Source organism: Grampus griseus (genome assembly GCF_964374135.1).
Source record: "Grampus griseus genome assembly, chromosome: 4".
NCBI classification, from domain to species: domain Eukaryota; kingdom Metazoa; phylum Chordata; class Mammalia; order Artiodactyla; family Delphinidae; genus Grampus; species Grampus griseus.
The window spans coordinates 30,004,373-30,023,598 of NC_138997.1; the positions used below are offsets into that span (position 1 = coordinate 30,004,373).

The 19,226-nt window shown below is 42.7% G+C and overlaps 1 protein-coding gene across 5 annotated transcripts in view; it reads left to right on the forward strand.

Annotated features, from left to right (window-relative positions):
* Nucleotides 1-3,426: 3,426 nt before the first annotated feature.
* Nucleotides 3,427-19,226, forward strand: part of FHIP1A (FHF complex subunit HOOK interacting protein 1A) — a 271,128-nt gene continuing 255,328 nt past the window's right edge. For 4 of the 5 annotated variants that reach the window (XM_082652864.1, XM_082652863.1, XM_082652866.1 and 1 more), the window contains exon 1: nucleotides 4,173-4,525. The gene's annotated coding sequence lies outside the window, so the exon portion shown is untranslated. Of the gene's footprint in view, nucleotides 3,453-4,172; nucleotides 4,526-19,226 lie in introns of those variants that run through there. The other variant, XM_082652865.1, reaches the window with a different exon arrangement.

Below are 19,226 nucleotides of genomic sequence, written 5' to 3' on the forward strand. Positions count from 1 at the left end.
TAGGGTATATAACACACTTAAAGAGGGTAAAAATAAAATGAGATAAATTAATGAAAAGTACAAGTTAGAAATGGTTGATATTGTTACTAACATAGGCATTCACAACTGATGTACTTGTTTCTAACTTCTTAATTAATTATTGTAACTTCTAAAGCAGTAGGATTCAAATCAATGGCTGTTTACTGGACGCATGCTGTTAAAAATGCATCTTCAAAAAAAAAATGCATCTTCAAACCAGAACTCATACATTGCCAGTGGGAGTGTAAATTGGTATAGCTAGTTTGGAAAACTGTTTGACAGTATTAACTAAATCTGACTGATATATACAGCCTGTCATCCAGCAATTCCACTCCTAAGAGAACAGGATACCTGCTTATGCCAGAACACTTAGAAATAGAGAAAAGCACAAAGAGAATAAAAATAAACTGTCATCCTAGTATGGAGATAACAGTTATTAACATTTTAAAGGAGAACCATATTTTACATACTGTTTTGTGGCAAGCTTATTTTATACATTAATGTATTGTGAACATATTCCATTTAATAGGTATTCAACAATGTTTTAAAAAATCTGCCTATAATATTCTAACATGGCTAAACCATAACATATTGTGCTTACGCTTACCATAATTTTGTCTTGTTAGATACTTGGGATATTTCTAATTTTTTCACTACATTTAAATAACATTGTAATGGACATTCTTATATGTAAATTTTTAGCAAATATTTGAATATTAGCATAAATTCTTAGAAGTTAAATTTCTGGTTCAAAAAGTATATACATTTTAATGATTTAGACATCAATTGCTAAAAATTATTGTAATTTATACTCCATTCAGCATGGTATGATATTGTCCAATATCCACAATAGGCATAATTATTTTTTCTAATCTTTGTCAAATTTATAAATAAAAAAGAATTGCCTCTCATTCTAGCTTTACTTAATATGGTTGGACTTTTTATAGAATATTGGCTTTTTTTTAGAATTCTCTGTTCATCTCCCTTGACTATTTTTCTGTTCTTCTGTCTTTCTTATTTGTTTGTAAGAATGCTTTATAAGGAGTAGCAAGTGAAATTCTTTATTCATGTTGTGGGTATTTTTTTCTGCTTTATTACCAACTTTTCATATTTCAAACTCCTTTCCCAAACTAGCAAACTCTGATACTTTAGTGTGTCCCCTTGAGGAAGCAGAATTTAGGAGAAACTATCATCAGACAATTTGCATTAGGCACCTTTGTTGGACTTTATTTCTTCTGTTTTCATTTCCTGTCCTTTCTCTCCTGTTTTCTTTCCCTTTCCTTTACTTCTGGGGTATAATGGATGTATATGAATTCATATTTGCAGAGAGGGAACATTCTTGAGTGGCTGCCAGGTGTCAGGTACTGTGCTGGACACTTCACTACATTAATTCATGTCATCCTTAAAACAATCCTAATGAAGTAGGTATTCTTTCATTCATTTTATAAGCTGAGGAAATCGAAGATCATTCAAATCACGTGTGCTTTCTTTCTGGCCTTCCCTTTGGCCTTCTTGATTTTACCCCAACCTTCTCCTTTTGAAGCCTTCTCCATCTTTGTTATGGCAGGTCCAACCTTCCAAGCTGCTCAGGCCAAAACCCTCAGAGTCCTCCTTGCTTTCTTTCCTTCACATCCAGTCTGTGAGGAATCCCTGACAGCTCATCACTGCCACCCCTATCTCCCTGGTCCAATCACTCTCCTCTTGCTCCTGGATTATTTCTTTTTTATTTTTTATAAATTGATTTATTTATTTTTGGGTGTGTTGGGTCTTCGTTTCTGTGCCAGGGCTTTCTCTAGTGTGGTGAGCGGGGGCCACTGTTGATTGCGGTGCGCAGGCCTCTCACTGTCGCGGCCTCTCTTGTTGCGGAGCACAGGCTCTAGACGCGCAGGCTCAGTAGTTGTGGCCCACGGGCCTAGTTGCTCCGTGGCATGTGGGATCCTCCCAGACCAGGGCTCGAACCCGTGTCCCCTGCATTGGCAGGCAGACTCTCAACCACTGCGCCACCAGGGAAGCCCGCTCCTGGATTATTTCAATAGCCTTCTCATTGGTCTCTGCTTCAGCCCTTACCCCCTATTGTCTATTGTCAACCCATCAGTCAAAGTGGTCCTATCACAGTGTGTCAGAAGATGACACTTTTCTACACAAAACCCTCCAGTGGCTTCCAACTCATGCAGAGTAAGGACCTCATTTGGCCTGTCACCCCTACTTCTTCTCTGACTTCCCCATTCTGCCACTCTGGCTTCTTGGTTGCTCCCAGAGCACTCAGGCATATTCCTGCCTCAGGGCTTTTGTACTTGCTGTGCTTTCTGCTTCAAAAGTTGTCTGCCCAGATATCTTGTTTCCCAACCTCCTTCAGACCTTTGCTTAAATACCTCCAGAGGTTTTCTTTGATCACCTACTTAAAAGAACACCCCTCAAACTCCTTATGTCCCACCCCTGCCTAATATTTCTCCATAGCATTACTTTTTTTTTTTTTAACATTTTTACTGGAGTATAAGTGCTTTACAACGTTGTTTTAGTTTCTGCTGTATAACAAAGTGAGTCAGCTGTACGAATACATATATCCCCACATCCCCTCCCTCCTGCGTCTCCCTCCCACCCTCCCTATCCCACCCCTCTAGGTGGGCACAAAGCACCGAGCTGATCTCCCTGGGCTACGCCATAGCATTTCTAATCATATTGCAGGCACATATTTTCTTTATCATCTGTCTCTCCCACCTGGAAGGTAAGGTCCGTGATGGCTAGGATTTTTATGTTTTTGTTCTCTGCTGTGTCCCCAACCCCTAGAAGAATGTCTAGCATGCAAAAAGCACTCAATCGATATTGGTTGAATAAATGATTGCCCCACATCCCAGTTGTTAGAACAAGCCCAGGTGACCTGCTGGGCAGGACTTCCCCGCTCCTACTCATCTATCTCCCTGTCCTTCCCCAGTTTTTACTTAGGAGCCACCTGTCTTGCACTTGTTATAGGTGGAAGGCTGGTGAATGCTGAGAGTTATTCGCAGCAGCTGCATTCCTGCTGCCGTCATCAAGTATAGCAGTGGTGGTAGAGCAGGAAGTGTGAAGTTTGCGTCCTCTGATTGCCATGGTTGCAAAAGAGAACCTGAAACTAGGTAAATTTGATTTCGGTTGTTTTCGGATGCCATTCATCGAGAATGGAGGGAGGAAGATACTTCCTCCAAAGGAGAATTTGGTGAGGCCCCAGCAGGATGCTGCTGCGGTAGGAAAAGCTCCACACCCGCCACACCCGCTCAGACTGCGGCTCACCTCAAGTTTCAGCCACACCAACCACAGGGCTCTGAAACTGCCAAGAGAGCCTCTAACCAAGAATTTGATTCCCCCTCCTGGATTTAAAGTTCAGAAAGCAGATCCTTGACTTTACCACCCAAGCACGCAAGAGGTGTGGAAGGCGGAGAAATGCGGACATTGAGATGGTAATACCAGCTTGGCAATGTGCGAGGTCTCTGATGGAGGCCAGCCGGCAAACGCGGGGCCGGGCCGGCCGGGGTCCGAGGTCTGGGCTCTGGGAAGGACGGCGAAACACGAGGCAGAGCCAAGGGCCACCGCCATACTCGGGGTGGTAGGGAAACGGATTCCCAACCTGCTCTCCCATTTCCCGGGGAGAGTTGGGGAAATTTCTTTTGGCTGTATAACTGTCCAATTAAAGAGTCCTCATTTTCAGGGGGAAAATTACCAGTGAATTGTGACACGTACACCTATACTCGCAGGGTGCGTGCCGCGTGGAGATGTCTGACTTTCTCCACTCAGCAGAACTCAAGAAATGAGCCTTTTGGCAGGACCAACGTGGTGTGTGTGTGTGTGTGTGTGTGTGTGTGTGTCTGTGTGTGTGTGTGTCTGTGTGTGTGTGTGTGTTCGTGAAGGGGTGTAGTTCCAGCGACAGGCGAGTCCCCAGGGGCGAGGTGTCCTCCATTCCGCGGGGTTTAAGTTTCGGTGGAAAATTTCCCTCAGAGGCTCCGCCTCCTTCACCTTGGCAACGGGCGCCGGGGCGGCCTCGCAGCTGAGCCCGACCCCCGCGCACCTGACGGCCGCCCCTCCGGGGGGAGGGGCGAGGCTAGCGGCGAGGGCAGGGGCGGGGCCGGACGCGAGCTCCCCTGGGCCGGCCAGGCAGGTCGGGCCCCGCCTCGGCTCGGGCCCCGCCCGCGCTCCCCCGAGGGCGCGGGTTGGGGGGCGGGGGAGCCCAGGAGCGGCGCGGCTCCGCCACCGGCTGACGCACCGTCGGAAAGTTGCGCTCCGACCTTCTGCCACCTCGTACTTTCTTCCCGGGGCGCCGCTGTAGACTTGGAGCTGGGTGGGGAGGACCCGGGCCGAGGCGTGAGAGCGGCCGCCGGCCGGGGCGCAGAGCGGACTGTCCCGGTCTCGGCGAGGAGCCCGCTCCCCCTTCCTCGCGGTGCCCAGCGCGGTGGTGGCACAAACTTTCTGGACTGTCCTCGGACAGTCGTGGCGAGTCCCGCACCGGGCCGGGAGGAGGAGCCGCGGCCGCTGACAGGTACGTGGCGTGCGAATCTGAGATTTGCGCTTGAGGGATTATTTTATTTTAGGGGTTATGGGAAGGCGGAGAGCAGAAGTATCCCTTGCCTGCGTTCTCCGACTTGGCGGGAGGAGCAGGAATTGTGAGGGGGGGCCCCCGCTGGGACTATCCCAAACAAGATTGCTGTGTCGGGCCGAGGCACGGCGGGGAGGAGGGGGCTCCCAGAGCTGCTGGACCGGGCGTGACTCGGTGACTGATCCCGGGGGAGAAAGAGCCAGCTTGTTTTGACGGAGGAGGATGGCACCTGGGCTCTCCACCCTTTTTTTTGGTTCTTGGGGCCGGAGAGCCGGATCCTACCGGAGGAACAGGCGAAGGCGAAGAGATCTGGGGCTCAGTTTTCCTCTCCCGACCTCCTCGCTTTCACACAAGAGGCAGAGGCGGTGCCACTCTGAGGATTGCAGCGCTTTCCTGGTGTTAGGACTCACTTGTTGGGTGGCTCTTGCTCAGTTTCGTCAAATTCTCTAATGAAACTGCGTTCAAGTCGTGGTTGTTATTGATGATGATGATGGTATGTGTGTGCGTGCGTGCGTGTGTGTGTCCTGCTCCGACCTTAACAAAGGTCCCTTGTTAATTCCACTTCTGGTAGGGAGTGGAACTAACTGCTGCCCTATCTCAAGCCCAGCCAGAGAGAGGTGTTGGTGGCAGCGGTAGCCTTGTTTGCTTGGGACTTTGGGAATCACGTGGGCAGTTCTGATGAATTAGCCCAGGTCTGTCCCACCCACTTGGATCCATCCATTCTTAATAGACCCGGTTTATGTTAATCCCAGACTCCTAATTTATTCGGGTTTATTAAGAATGGGTGGATCCAAGTGGGTGGGACAGAGCTGGACTAATACACACTGCTATCTGTAAAATAGATATTCAACAAAGACTGTATAGCACAGGGAACTCTACTCAATATTCTGTAATAACCGAAATGGGAAAAGAATCTGAAAAAGAATGGATGTATGTATTTGTATAACTGAATCACACTGCTGCACACCTGAAACTAACATTGTAAATCAACTATACTCCAATATAAAATAAAAATTAAAAAAAAAAAATAGACCCGGCTTCCACCATTCAGCAGGTGCTGCAGCCTTAGGCATCCCAGGGTGGGGAGTATTCCCCGTGGAAGGAAGGAGCCCAAAACAGAGGAGAGACAGCCCTGGGGAGGAGTAGTAAACAGTGCGCACCATTTGTTGCTTCCCTGTGGATTGGGCCCACTCCCTGCCTTCTCTGGCAGGGCCCTGCTATCAAATTCATCTCATTAGAAAGTCAGCTGCTCTCTGCTAATAGCCACAGCAGCCCTGATGAAATTATGTAGGTCATTGAAAAAATAATTCCTGCTTAATCACCTTTATCCTGTTGATTAGCGAGAGAAAAGATTTCCTCTCCTTAATGTACCATGCCTGGTCAGCAGGGTCACCTGCCTGACCTCAAGTTCACTTGCGCACCTGGCACTAGACAGGATGTTTTCCCTGAAACTGCCCAAATGTAGCGAGCCACAGCCCAAGACCACATCTGGAGAAGTTTAGTGGTCTTCTCTGGGCAGAAATGGAGCAGGAGATTCAGTCCATAAATTTACTTTTTAGTGCAGCATATTTGTTGGCTTTAGATAACTTTTCAGATAATTAAAGGCTGGTTTCTTTTAGTTCCAGTTAACCCCTTTCCGCACAGCTCATAGAATTGTTTCCATGCTTGTCTTGAAATAAGTTACGTTTGGGGTCCCATTTGTCATTTGACCTGTAGCTTTAGGAACAGGATTAAACTGTGTGGGGCATGTGGAAAAGACAAGAGAAACTGAGTATCACTGAACTAGATTCAGAGAGAGATTTAGAGTGGTCTCATAATCTAGATCTATCTGCCCAGCTAGCTTCCTACTTGCCTCTAAATAGAGACACTATGGTTGTATCACTTTCAATGTAGGCCTCTGAAGACCAGAAATGAGAGGACTGTTTTACTGTAGTGTCGGTAATGCATTGCTGGACAGTTCTTCATGATAACTTCCCAAATTTGGTCCAAAACACTTTCTCTGCAAAGTTCTTTCTGTTGTAATAGGAAGCCAATAGATTATGTCTGCAAATCAAAAAGCAGATGTACAAATTATTTTGAAATATAGAGGTACATATTAGAAGAAGCCTGAGGAGTGACTTTTGAAATTATGTTCTTGTATTTTATTTTTATTTATTTAAAAAAATATTTACTTATTTGGCGGCATCAGGTCTTGGTTGCAGCATGTGAGATTTTTCATTGCGGCATGCGGGCTTCTCTCTAGTTGTTGCGCATGGGCTCTAGAGCGCGTGGGCTCAGTAGTTGTGGTGCATGGGCTTAGTTGCTCCGCAGCATGTGGGATCTCAAACCCGGGTCCCCTGCGTTGGAAGGTGGATTCTAAACTACTGGACCACCAGGGAAGTCCCCTTGTATTACTTTTATAAAGAAAATTTGGTAAGGAAGCTCGCTCTCTCTGCAAATATAAAACAATTGCTTTCTCTGATCCCTGCTGAGATGCTCAATCTTTGTTCTGTGTGCATTTGTCTCATAGGGCAATACATAGACCCTTTGAAGAGCTGGACCCTCAGATTCTGGCCTTGGAACATGATTTACATCTATTTCACTCTTATTCTCAGTGACTTCTGACTCTTAGTTTTTAGCCTACATAGGAGAACAGTGACCAGTAACTTCAGGTACTTCATTTATAGGGATCTCTTAGTGAAGACAGTAACGGAAAGTAACATTTTTATAGTGCTTTATGAGTAACAAAGTGCTTTCACAGGTATACCGTATTTGTGCTTTGTGATTTAACCATTTTGTAGTTGGTGTATTATATTCAGCTTACACAGGAGGAAAATAGATGAGATTCAGAGAAAATAAGGAATTTTCAGGTGCATACTTTGTTCCTGTATGTGGTGGACTCAGGCCCGAATGCAGGACTTTTCTGATTTAGAGGCCAGGCTTTTAATTTTTTCTCTGCTACATTTTGTGCAGTGTTTAGATGTGCAGTGTTTAGAATGGGACCTTATTTCTCATTGATCAACATGAGTGCTCACTGGGGACAGAACTATATAGAAACACGTTCTTATACATGTGTGTACATGCGTATAATCTTTATATCCTTTGCATCTCAACTGTGTAGCTGCACCCCAGGAGGTGGGACAGGTGATAAATGCCCCAATAGTTGCCATAAGGAACTTTTGGTAGGGTCTAAAATTGAGAAAAATCAGAAAATAGTAATCTAAATGTGTGATTTACAAGTATGGAAGTAATTACTAGAAGAAACATCTAAAAGAATTGAAGGGGCTTCTTTTGGAGAGTGGAACTCAAGGTTGGGGAGGAGCCAGGCAGGCGTCTGCTGTTTTTGGCCATGTACCTTATAACCTTATACCTTACATTTTATGCTATGTACATGTGTGTATATATATATGTATATGTATATATATATATATATTTAAGATATCCTTTGGCAAGGAAAGGGTAAAGCTTTGTTTTCAGAATTTTAGAGCCGAAAGGGACCACAGAGATTGTTTATTCTCCGTCCTTTGATTTTGCAGGTGAGGAAATTGTGGTAGAGGAGTTTAATTGTTTTGCCAAGGTCACATGACTGTGGAGACACCCCTCTCCCGGCACAGGTTCACACCCTTCCCCAGGCAGGTGGAAATTTCCCCCATGCTTGTGATTCCTCAGTTACCTTTCCAGGCACTGTTCTCTTGTCCTTTCCATCTAGTTTTTACAATGTTTGAATAGGTTACAGGGCTGTGGATTCAAAAGTAGGTAGCTATCTCTAATTCCTCGTATTTCCATCATGAAAATGCTTCAAATAGTTTCAGAGTCTGCAGAATCCTTTTTCTTCTTCTTTTTTTTTTGGTTAATTCTGAAATAACTTAGAGACACCTTTGCAGTTTGTTTGCAACTGTTCAGGAACTGACAGTGTTGAATTTGATAAATACTGGAGTTTGGCCTAAACTTTTATCCCTATAAGCTATTACTAACGGGAGATGGTAAGGGGCCCTTCCAATGTCTATGTATGTTGTTCAGTTTTGAAATTCTGAGAATAAGGAAACAGCTGTCTTCCAAAAGAGAGGTAGAGGCAGATAATATTGTAGAGAATATTGTAGAGCTAAAATAGAAAAGTTTTTAACACCCTAAGATTTCCCTTTTCTTTTTTTTTTTTTGCGGTATGCGGGCCTCTCACTGTTGTGGCCTCTCCCGTTGCGGAGCACAGGCTCCGGACGCGCAGGCTCAGCGGCCATGGCTCACGGGCCCAGCCGCTCTGCGGCACGAGGGATCTTCCCGGACCGGGGCACGAACCCGTGTCCCCTGCATCGGCAGGCGGACTCTCAACCACTGTGCCACCAGGGAAGCCCCTTCCCTTTTCTTTATACATAAAATTTTTTCCTACTTCCCCTCCAATTATATCACTAACTTAAAATAAAACTTTATTTTTTCTGATTATACACACAATGCATATTATTCAACATTCAAACATCACAGAAATATGTAATGTTGAAAGATAAAGTGCACTGTGATCTTGTATTCTAGAGAAACTTCCCCAAAGTTTCCCTGTATTAAAATATATTTATTATTGTGATTGTTAATAACAAGTGGGGTAATATAAAACAACTTTCAACTTCGTTTTTATTTTTAACTTAATTGGTGTTGAAAATGTTCCCATGACCATACATACAGATCATACTGTATAGTATTGCATGACAGGTTATTTTAACAGTTTCCTGTTGTTGGAAATTTGGGTTGTTTCCCATTTTTCTATAGTAAGACTAGTGCTTTAGAGAACATCCTTTAAAGTCTATCTTTGTACACTTGTGTAGGAAAGGTTTGTGAAAGAGTCAGAGGTATGAAAATGCTAAATTCCTCTAATTTACACTTCCTCTAATAGTGTCCCTACATTTTAAATTATATTAATAGCTTTCTTTTTTGAATGTATTGGACTGAAGATAGAAATTATTATTACATGACCCGACTGTGAAACAAAAGGTCGTAGTAACAGAAGGCGCTGAGCTTTTAGGTAAGGCTTACCTCATTTCTTCACATGTCAGGTTCTTTTTGGTTTTAATGTTTTCCCCAAGAGAACATAGTAATCGATAACAGCTATAAAAATACTCTGCAGTTGTCGGATGAGCTGCTAATTATTTTTTATGGAGCATAGTTAAAAAAAAATTTTTTTTAAGAACATTATTCTAGGACATGCTATTAAGGAGTTCAGAGAATCCACCAGGTTTTGCAGAATGCAGAGTGAGTGTATTTTAGCTCCTCTTCTTGTATGAAAATTTACCTCTGTTGAAATATTGGTCATGGGTCAATTTTAAGATCTTTAGGCCTATAGAAAGTCCCAGGAACTGATTTCACTCATCTGTGTGTGGCACATGTGAAATATGATACTTTGGCTAAATTTCATGACCCAGGCTCATTGAAGGAGGAACATTTCAGAAATTCCTGTGGCAAAGTTTTTATTGACCATCTTAGAGAGTCGATTAATATTTTCATCGAGTCCAAGCTTTGTTCATAAGCATTCAATTAGATTATGTTGCATTCCTCAAGATGAGTATCTTCTGCTTTGTGTGTGTTCATGGAACTTGTACTTGGAGTTCATTCATGATTTTCTTTGTACTGTATCAGAATGAGTATAAAAGCATCTTAACAAATATAAATATCTGTACAATATAAACATATACACACCTTATGTGTATATATATATGACATATATATACATGTGTGTATTTATGCATAAGTGATATAAGCTATACTGTAAAAATATGATCATCAGGACTTCCCTGGTGGTTGAGTGGTTAGGACTCTGCACTTCCACTGCAGGGGGCACGGGTTCAGTCCCTGGTCGGGGAACTAAGATCCTGCATGCAGCATGGCGCAGCCAAAAAAAAGATCGTCAGTAGGTCATTTAGCATGAAACTTTGTGCATCCTCAAAATGAAGATGCTGCTGCCCATATTTATTGTATTAGGAAAAATGTTTCTTGATTTTTTTCCTTGATATTTTTTGTATGAAAAATTCATAAAAAAAGAATTTCTTAGAATACAGGAGAAACTTCATCGTTTGTATATAGTTCTTTTGATTTTTTTTTCGTGGGAAGATGCAACATACCTTATGTATTAGTCTTGGTTACTTCCTGTTCTCTAACATTTTTTGGTAAGTTGAATATTTAAAATCTCTCCTGTTTGTGTATATTGCAGACTGTTTACACTTTGGCTTATTTTAATTTATTTATTTATTTTTCACTTTGGCTTATTTTAAGCAAGATGCAGTAATTTAAATGCTTATGAAAAATGTGACAGTAGGACTTCCATTGACCTTGATTTGCTTCAGGAAATACCAGATAACCTGCTATTTACCTGAGTTGTGTTAGAAACTTAATGGTTAATGCTAATCTCTTATCAGCTTGATGAAGTTTGACCTTCTCTCAATTTCCTCCTTGTTCTTCTCCACTGGGTTCCTGTTGAAGACTTTGTGTGTCTGATTTGGAAAGTGGACCCTGCAGTTGCTCTTGATGAATCAGCTTGTAAGTTGTGTTTAGGTGTTGCAGTCTGGTTGTGTTGCCTCCTGCCTTTTTTTCCTCTAAAGTAATCCCACCTCTTGATCATGTTTTAGGATTAGTTTGCCACCTAGGAGTGGTCATTCCTCCCCAGTGAATCACAAAAACGAGTTGGTCTGATGAGGCTTCCTGACTCAAGACTGACTGATTCAACCTGCTGTCCTGCGGGCTTCTGTCAGGATGGGCACGCCAGAAGCAAACTGTCAACTCGGCTCCCTTCCCTATATGGGTAATCCCTAAATCCGCATCCTCATTGCTGACCTTTGGAATCCTAGGCTTGCTTCTCCAGTCCTGCTGCATAGGTCTCCATTTCGATCCTGACATCAAATTAAACTGTAGAGTGACACGAGTAGCTCATCTTAATCACCTAGCAGAGTACCTCATCTTGAATAGAATCCTGTATGTGTTTGTCGTTGATGGTCTGCCTCTTATTATCACATGGGCAATTATAATATTTTTTTACCTTGTTTTTGCTTCCAGTTTTTCTTTCTGTAATCCATTTTCATGCCACAGTCAGTTTGATTTTATAAAGTATAGCTTTGCTCATGTCTCTGATCACGGTCCTTGTTGCCTACTGGATAATAACTCAGTTCAAGCTGTGATGGTTAAATTTAGGTACCAACGTGACTGGGCTACAGGGTGCCCAGAGATTTGGTTAAACATTATTGTGGGTGTGTCTGTGAGGGTGTTTCTGGATGATATTAACACTGGAATTGGTAGACTGAGTAAAGCAGATGGCCTTTCCATTGTCGGTGGGCGTCATTCAATCCATTGAAGACCTGAATTGAACAGAAGGGCTGAGTAAGGGAGAATTTGCTCATTCTGCCTGTTTTTGAGCTAGGGCATCCATCTTCTGTGCCTTTGGCCTCAAACTTGGACTTGAACTATATTATCAGCTGTCCTACTTCTCTGGCTTGCCGAGTGCAGACCTTGGGACTTCTCAGCCTTCATAATTGCATGAGCCAATTCCTTATAATAAACCTTTCTATCTGTCTCTATATATACACACACACATCTCCTTTATATATACGTCTCCTGTTGGTTCTCTTGTCTCTGGAGATCCCTGACTAATACTCAAGGCATCTATGATCTGGTGCCCTGTTTAGATCCTCTGCTCTGGCTGCCGTGCTGATCTGTTCCTCATTCCTGAGCACACCTGCCTATTCCTTACTTGCCATCTTGCTGGGACCAGTCCTTCCTCTTTCCAGTTATTTCAGTGATGTGAATTCTTCAAAGCCCAGTTCAGAGCCTGTGTCCTCCTTTAAGCCTTTCTTGGCTATCTTTTCCTGTAGCAATTTCCTGGCATCTGAATCTCCGTACTGAAATTTTAGGAATTTAGTCATTTGATGCTTTCTAGTGTTATCTTTTGTGTAATTATTCTTCTTCCAAATTATATTATAAACTCCACTAGGACTTGGATCAAGCTCTACACTCCAAATCCTCCACTGTTCTTGGTTTTGCTTCACATTGTACGTGACCAGTGAGTGTTTACTGCTTTTTTTTTTTTTTTTTTTTTAAAGCGCTAAGCTCTACCAAGGAAGGAAAGGCAAGTGTAGGGCATGTGTGCGCAGTCCCCCATCCTGACCTCTTGGAAGAAATGTCTAGTTCATTGCCCACAGGACCCAGAACTCTTTATCAATGCAGGGATCCAGAAGGACTTTGCCAGCTGTTTGGGGTTGTTACTAGAAATGAAACTTATATATCATCCTCGACCTAGAGCCAACTATTCCTAAGAAAAAATTGTCATATTTAAAGTCCTGTTGAATTAGCCCTTTCCTGAGGTACTGCTTTGCACCTGTTTTTGCTCTCATCTGCTTTGCCCTTGTCTCTTATAATTTCCTTTGCTCTGCCTCTGGCTAAGTTGTTTCATATCTTCCTCTGTAAATATGTTATGTAGCCTGTTGGTGTCAATAATTTTGAACAAGGGTGAAGAAGACGAAATATGGAAAATGAGCTGTATGTTCCTAGGCAATTTGGATTTGTCAACTTTTATGCACGTTTCATTCAAGCTCTGTTTGATTTTCCTCATTTCTCCTGCAATTGAATGTAGTTTTTTAAAAAAAGTTATTTATTTATCTTTGGTTGCGTTGGGTCTTCATTGCTGCGTGTGGGCTTTCTCTAGTTGCGGTGAGCGGGGGCCACTCTTCGTTGTGGTGTGCTGGCTTCTCAGTGCGGTGGCTTCTCTTGTTGCGGAGCATGGGCTCTAGGCGCACAGGTTTCAGTAGTTGTGGCTCGAGGGCTCAGTTGTTGTGGCTTGCGGGCTCTAAAGCACAGGCTCAGTAGTTGTGGTGCCCGGGCTTAGTTGCTCCATGGCATGTGGGATCTTCCTGGACCAGGGATCAAACCCATGTCCCCTGGATTGGCAGGCAGATTCTTAACCACTGCGTCACCAGGGAAGTCCCTTGAATGTAGTTTTTGAGGAACATCATTGGAAATCTGACTCATTATGCTCTTTGGCATGCCTTTTAACCTGAGAGTATTGCAAACCCTCTGCACTTTCCATCCCCCTTCCCCTGCTCTCCTGCACTTATCCTCTAACATACTACAATTTACTTATTTATTATGTGTATTGTTTATCAGCTGTCTCCCCGAATAAGAACATAAAGCTCCACGAAGGGCAGGGATCTTGGCTGAATTAGTTTTGACTGTCTTTGGCTCTGTGTCCCAAGACGTAGACCAGTGCCTGCCATCCAGTAAGTGTTTGTTGAACTGAGTGGGCGTTTGCTAACTTGAAACTTTCCACCACCACATCCCCTTTGTTGTCTAGGCTTTCTGTTGAATCCTCTGGGCTCTCTCTTTCTTTTTTCCTCCTTCTATTCGGACCTAGTTAGTTCTTTCAAACCATACGCCTACCTATTCCCCAGGTCTTTGCCTTTGTAACAACCACATCACTAGCAGGGGTAATTTAGAGTCACAAAGCACTATCATATATACGATCTCATCTGAAGTATTTTTGAGTCTGTGATGGCAATGAATTCTTTAGGGCCTGTCTTTGACCAGAGTATGCAAGTTAGCAAAGTCTCGTCCCATCAGGGGATGCAGCCATTCTTCAGTGAGTGCTAGGCATACCCTCCCCTTGGCTGTGCTGTTGCCAAATTATAAATAAGGAGCATGCCTCTTTGATAGCAGCTTCTGGCCTTCTAGGAACAATCATTATATTTCCCAGAAGAGTGTGTATATGGTATAAGGCCCTCAAGTAAAGTGGTAAAAATGAGAAAGGAAAAAAGAGAAACAGACAACCACCAACAAGTTTATGGGACACTTTTCAATGGAAAGTACTTGGCTAGATGCTGAAAAACTATTATTGCCCCAAAGTTAATTTGATAGCGGGAGTTCCATGTTGATGTGTCCAGCAGGAATTGGAGACACAAGCATGGAACTGAAAACGTTGGCCTGAAGGATGCAGATCATGTAGAGATGAGAGCCGGTGGCTTTTAGGTTCTCTACCAGTAAATTGCTGTTCCTGTCCTCCTGGCCCCTGTCGTTGCTGAGCTAAGAAGACGGAGCCATGTTCTTCCTGAAGGGCTTCTGTTCTTGCCTCCGAGCCATGGGAGTGCTCAATAACATTAGTGTCTAATGATGACATAGGAATATTCCTGTGAGCAGTTGCAGAGCTGAAGGCACGTTACACATTGACAGGTGCTCACAAATCTCCTTTTGCTGTTTTGAAATATCACTGCCAGGGGAGTTGTATACATCTTGTTCTGGCAGAGTGGTCTTAAATAAATATTCATTCCTTTTGCCTGTTACTTTAAGAGAAATGCCAGGATTTCATCTTCAGGCTGCCAGAAGCAATTTTGGAGAAACTGTATTATAACTTTTTCAAGATACTTATTTTCATATAGCGTATTTATTTATACATTCATATATTAATGTTATTCTTAATGATGAAGGGACCTGCACTTTGAGGTTAGTGGAAAATCAGGGGTTAAATGGAGGTCTTTGATCAATTACAGTCTCTGGTAAATTAATTAGCAAGTTTCTATCATTGTTGGAGGCAACACCGGTGAGGTGGGAAGAGGATGCAATTTGGATGCAAATCTGGTTCAAATCCCTGCTTTACTATTTAGTAAATGTGTGTCTTTGCACCGGTTACTTTCCTATGATGAACCTCAGCTTCTTTGTCTCTAAGTGGAAATAATAACGCCCAACCCAGGAGGTTTCCGTGAGGGTTAAATAGGATAACTCATGTGAAGTGCTTACCGTGGAAGTAATATTCAATACATGGTAATTGTTATTTGTTACTGAAGCTCTGTTAGCACTATTCTAGGGATTGTTTGGGGGTCTTTCAAAAGGTATGTAAGATATATGTCTGCAAGGCCACAAAAAATAGTGACAGTTATGTATTTGACACACAAAAAAATCAGGACAGCATGTGATGAAATGTTATTTGTATAGAAAGTAAGTGCAAGAAACCAGGAAGGTAGAGGTCATGGTGGTCATAGGCTTCAAGAGTCATGGTGGGGGTCATATTAGGATTCCTTTGGTTGTAAATTTTAGAAATTTAAACTGTACAGAAAGGGAATTTATTGGTTCATATGGTCAAAGGTATGGGAGAAGTGAAGGCGGTCTTGGAAACCAAAACTGAAAACTTGTATACCACCAAGACTCTCTGTGTCTTATCCCTACTTCTCTCTGAGTCAGTTTCCTCCACGTGGCTGGGGGCATGACTGCCAGAAAGGCAAGGATCACCCAGAAAGAGGGCCTGACTTTCTTTCAGTCTACATCTCAGAATCCCAGGAATGCCTCTGGTCGACTTCGCTTGGGTGACACCCTTTTCCCTGTGGCCAGGGGCCCAAATTATTTGGTAATTGGCAGCCCCATCTAGAAATACATATCCATAGTTAGGACGCAGAGAAAGCACAGTCTCCTGAAAGAAGGATTGTGCCATTCATAAAAGAAAGGAGGGTGTTGGATGGAGGAGCAGGAGGCGTGTTTACTTTTTTTTTTTTTTTTTTTGCGGTACGCGGGCCTCTCCCTGTTGTGGCCTCTCCCGTTGCGGAGCACAGGCTCCGACGCGCAGGCTCAGCGGCCATGGTTCACGGGCCCAGCCGCTCCGCGGCCTGTGGGATCTTCCCGGAACCGGGGCACGAATCCGCGTCCCCTGCATCGGCAGGCGGACTCTCAACCACTGCGCCACCAGGGAAGCCCCACGTGTTTACTTTTGAGGGGGAAGAGGACAGCTTGAGCTGGTTGCAGGGTTAGAGGCATGTGTGCAGAGCACTGAACCAAAGGCACAGAGTCCAGAGTGAGAAGATGGGTTGTATTAGTGAAACAGGATCAGGTAGACTCAGGGTGAGTGGTTTGAAGGGGTTGGTTGAGGAGTTTGGACTGATCTGATGGGCATAAATCCTAAGAATCGACATCAAATTGACATAGACATGTTGGATCCTGGCTTTTATTCTTTAAAAATAGGTTTCATATTCTTTTGTTTCACTTTCATCTATGTATGCATATTACATTTGTGTGTGTGTTTGTTGGACTGTGATGTAAAATGTACTTTTTAGATCAGAAAAGTTTTCAGGCCATTGTAGTTAAATTATACTGGCAAATAAAAGCACAAATAAATCTCAAAAAAAACCAGGTTTCATATTGTAGGCTGAGTATTTGAATTGGTAACTTGAGGACTAAGTTGCGTACACTGGAGAAGTTACCTTCATTGAGTACAGACAAGGTAGTCTTTGTAGTCAAGAGGCGGATGTCCGTCCTGGCACTACCTTAAAAATTAGATGTTGTCAAGCATTTATCTTACTTTTCCTGTTTAAAAAAAAACAATCAAAACCCCTGTATTTTAGAGTAACCAAATAGATTGTTTGAACAAAAATCTTATTTTTAGAAGAATTCCAGCTAGTAAATGCAAAAGGAATGATATAAAGAAAATAGTATCATTTCATTACCCCTAATGAAATAACAGATCTAGGGAATGGTCATGTGTGACTGTGAAAACTATTAGGTCAAAGGCTGATTGGGAACTTTATAATTGATGGATCAGGCTGATAACCCCAGGACCCACTGATCAATCTTAACATTACAAAAAGAGAAAGAAGTGAATACGTGCCCCCTAATTTGATGCAATAGGGAATATATAGAACCATCTCTGAAGTTTCTTGCCAAAAAGCTGAATGTGATTCTGATCAAGACTTTAGATCTGACTACTAGTTTATAAGAAGCATAGGAAAAAGAGGACCTTGTCAAAAAGTACCATGGAGATGTGACCAGCCAAATCCAGAATGCAGAAATTTCTGTAGGACAAGTTATTCAGTTTGTTCAGGAAATAAGTGGCAAGAAAAACAAGGAAGAGGAACTATTATTTTTTCTCCCAAAGTCAGTGTCAGATAAGTGTTTTTATTTATTATTTTTTAAAAAGTGGCATTGAGACTTAAGAGACATAACCATGTTTGGATCTTGGTTTGGCTAAATCAACATAAAGTTATAAATTATAAATATAAAATTATGAGACAATTTGGGAAATTTAAACTCTGGATATTAGACAAATTAAAGGACTCTTAAAAAAAGGGAATGATAATTATATTATTATTAAAAAAGAGTCTATTTCTTAAAGATACATACTGAAATGTTTTTCAGATTACGTGATATTGTATTAGTTTCCTATGACTGCAGTAACAAATTAACACAGACTGGGTGGATTAAACAACAGAACTTTATTCTCTCTTAGTTCTGGAGGCTAGAAGTCTAAAATCAAGGTGTAGGCAGGCCCATGCTCCCTCTGAGATGCTAGGGGAGAATTCTTACCTCTTCCAGGTTTGGAAGCTGTCCTTGGCTTGTGGCTGCATCTCTCTGCACCGTCTCATGGCCTTCTCCTCTTGGTATGTCTGTGTCTCATCTCCCTCTGCCTGTCTCCTATAAAGATTCATGTGATTGCATTTAGGGCTTACTTGGATAATCCAAGATAAACTCCTCCTTAAGATCCAAAGTTACAGTCACAGTTTTTTGCCATGTAAAGTAATATTCACAGCTTCTGGGGATTAGGAAGTGATACGTTTTTGCAGAGCACTTTTTCTGCTTATTTCAGATACGGTATATGAAGTTTGCGTTAAAACAGTCCAGCAGAGGAAAGGAGTGGGAATGGGAGATTATAAACAGCTATACATTGTTAATTCTTGAGCCGAGTGATGGCAGTTCATCATACTACTCTCTCAACTTTGTATGTACTGAAAATTTCCATAATAAAAAGTGAAAACCAGAAAAGGTAAACCAAAATGCCTCAGTAATCAGGTCCTCTCAGATTCTGGAACATACCATATTAAGCCCTGATAAATACAAACCTCCATTTTTTTCTGTTCATAAAAATTAGATATGAGACATCTGACATCCTCGTTAATCCTTCAAGCTTTTGCTGCCTTTGCAGACATACTTCTTGGTGCTTCTCAAGAAAAGTAAAGGGTGAATGACTATCCCTTCACTTGGAACTCAGAAATTGTAAGACCTGAGACTTAGATAAGAACCCCTTTTGCTGTTCCTCACTGAAATACTGGTGAGTGTGTGAAGGGGCATGGTCCACTTAGGAACCTCACGTGCCAAGTGACATCATGACATCTTTGTCAAGCAGATGAAATCATGAAAGGGTCAACATCTTTACTATAGGGCCCATCTTTCAACTGTGTGTGTGTGGTTTTGTTTGTTTTTGTTTTTTTAAAAAATATTATTTATTTATTTTTGGCCACGTTGGGTCTTCGTTGCTGCACACGGGCTTTCTCTAGTTGCGGCAAGCGGGGGCTACTCTTCATTGCGGTGCACGGGTTTCTCGTGTGGTGGCTTCTCTTGCTGCAGAGCCCGGGCTCTAGGCGCACAGGCTTCAGTAGTTGTGGCTTGTGGGCTCTAGAGTGCAGGCTCAGTAGTTGTGGTGCACAGGCTTAGTTGCTTCGTGGCATGTGGGACCTTCCCGGACCAGGGCTCGAACCGGTGTCGCCTGCATTGGCAGGTGGATTCTTAACCACTGCGCCACCGGGGAAGTCCCCAGAATTTTTATTTCTTAAAATACCACTATATGCCCAATTCAGGATTAAATGTATATGTTACAGAGGATAATGACTGTCAAGACAGTGTTTTAGGCAATTCAAGTTACTTCACATATACTTTAGTTGCTTAATGATTT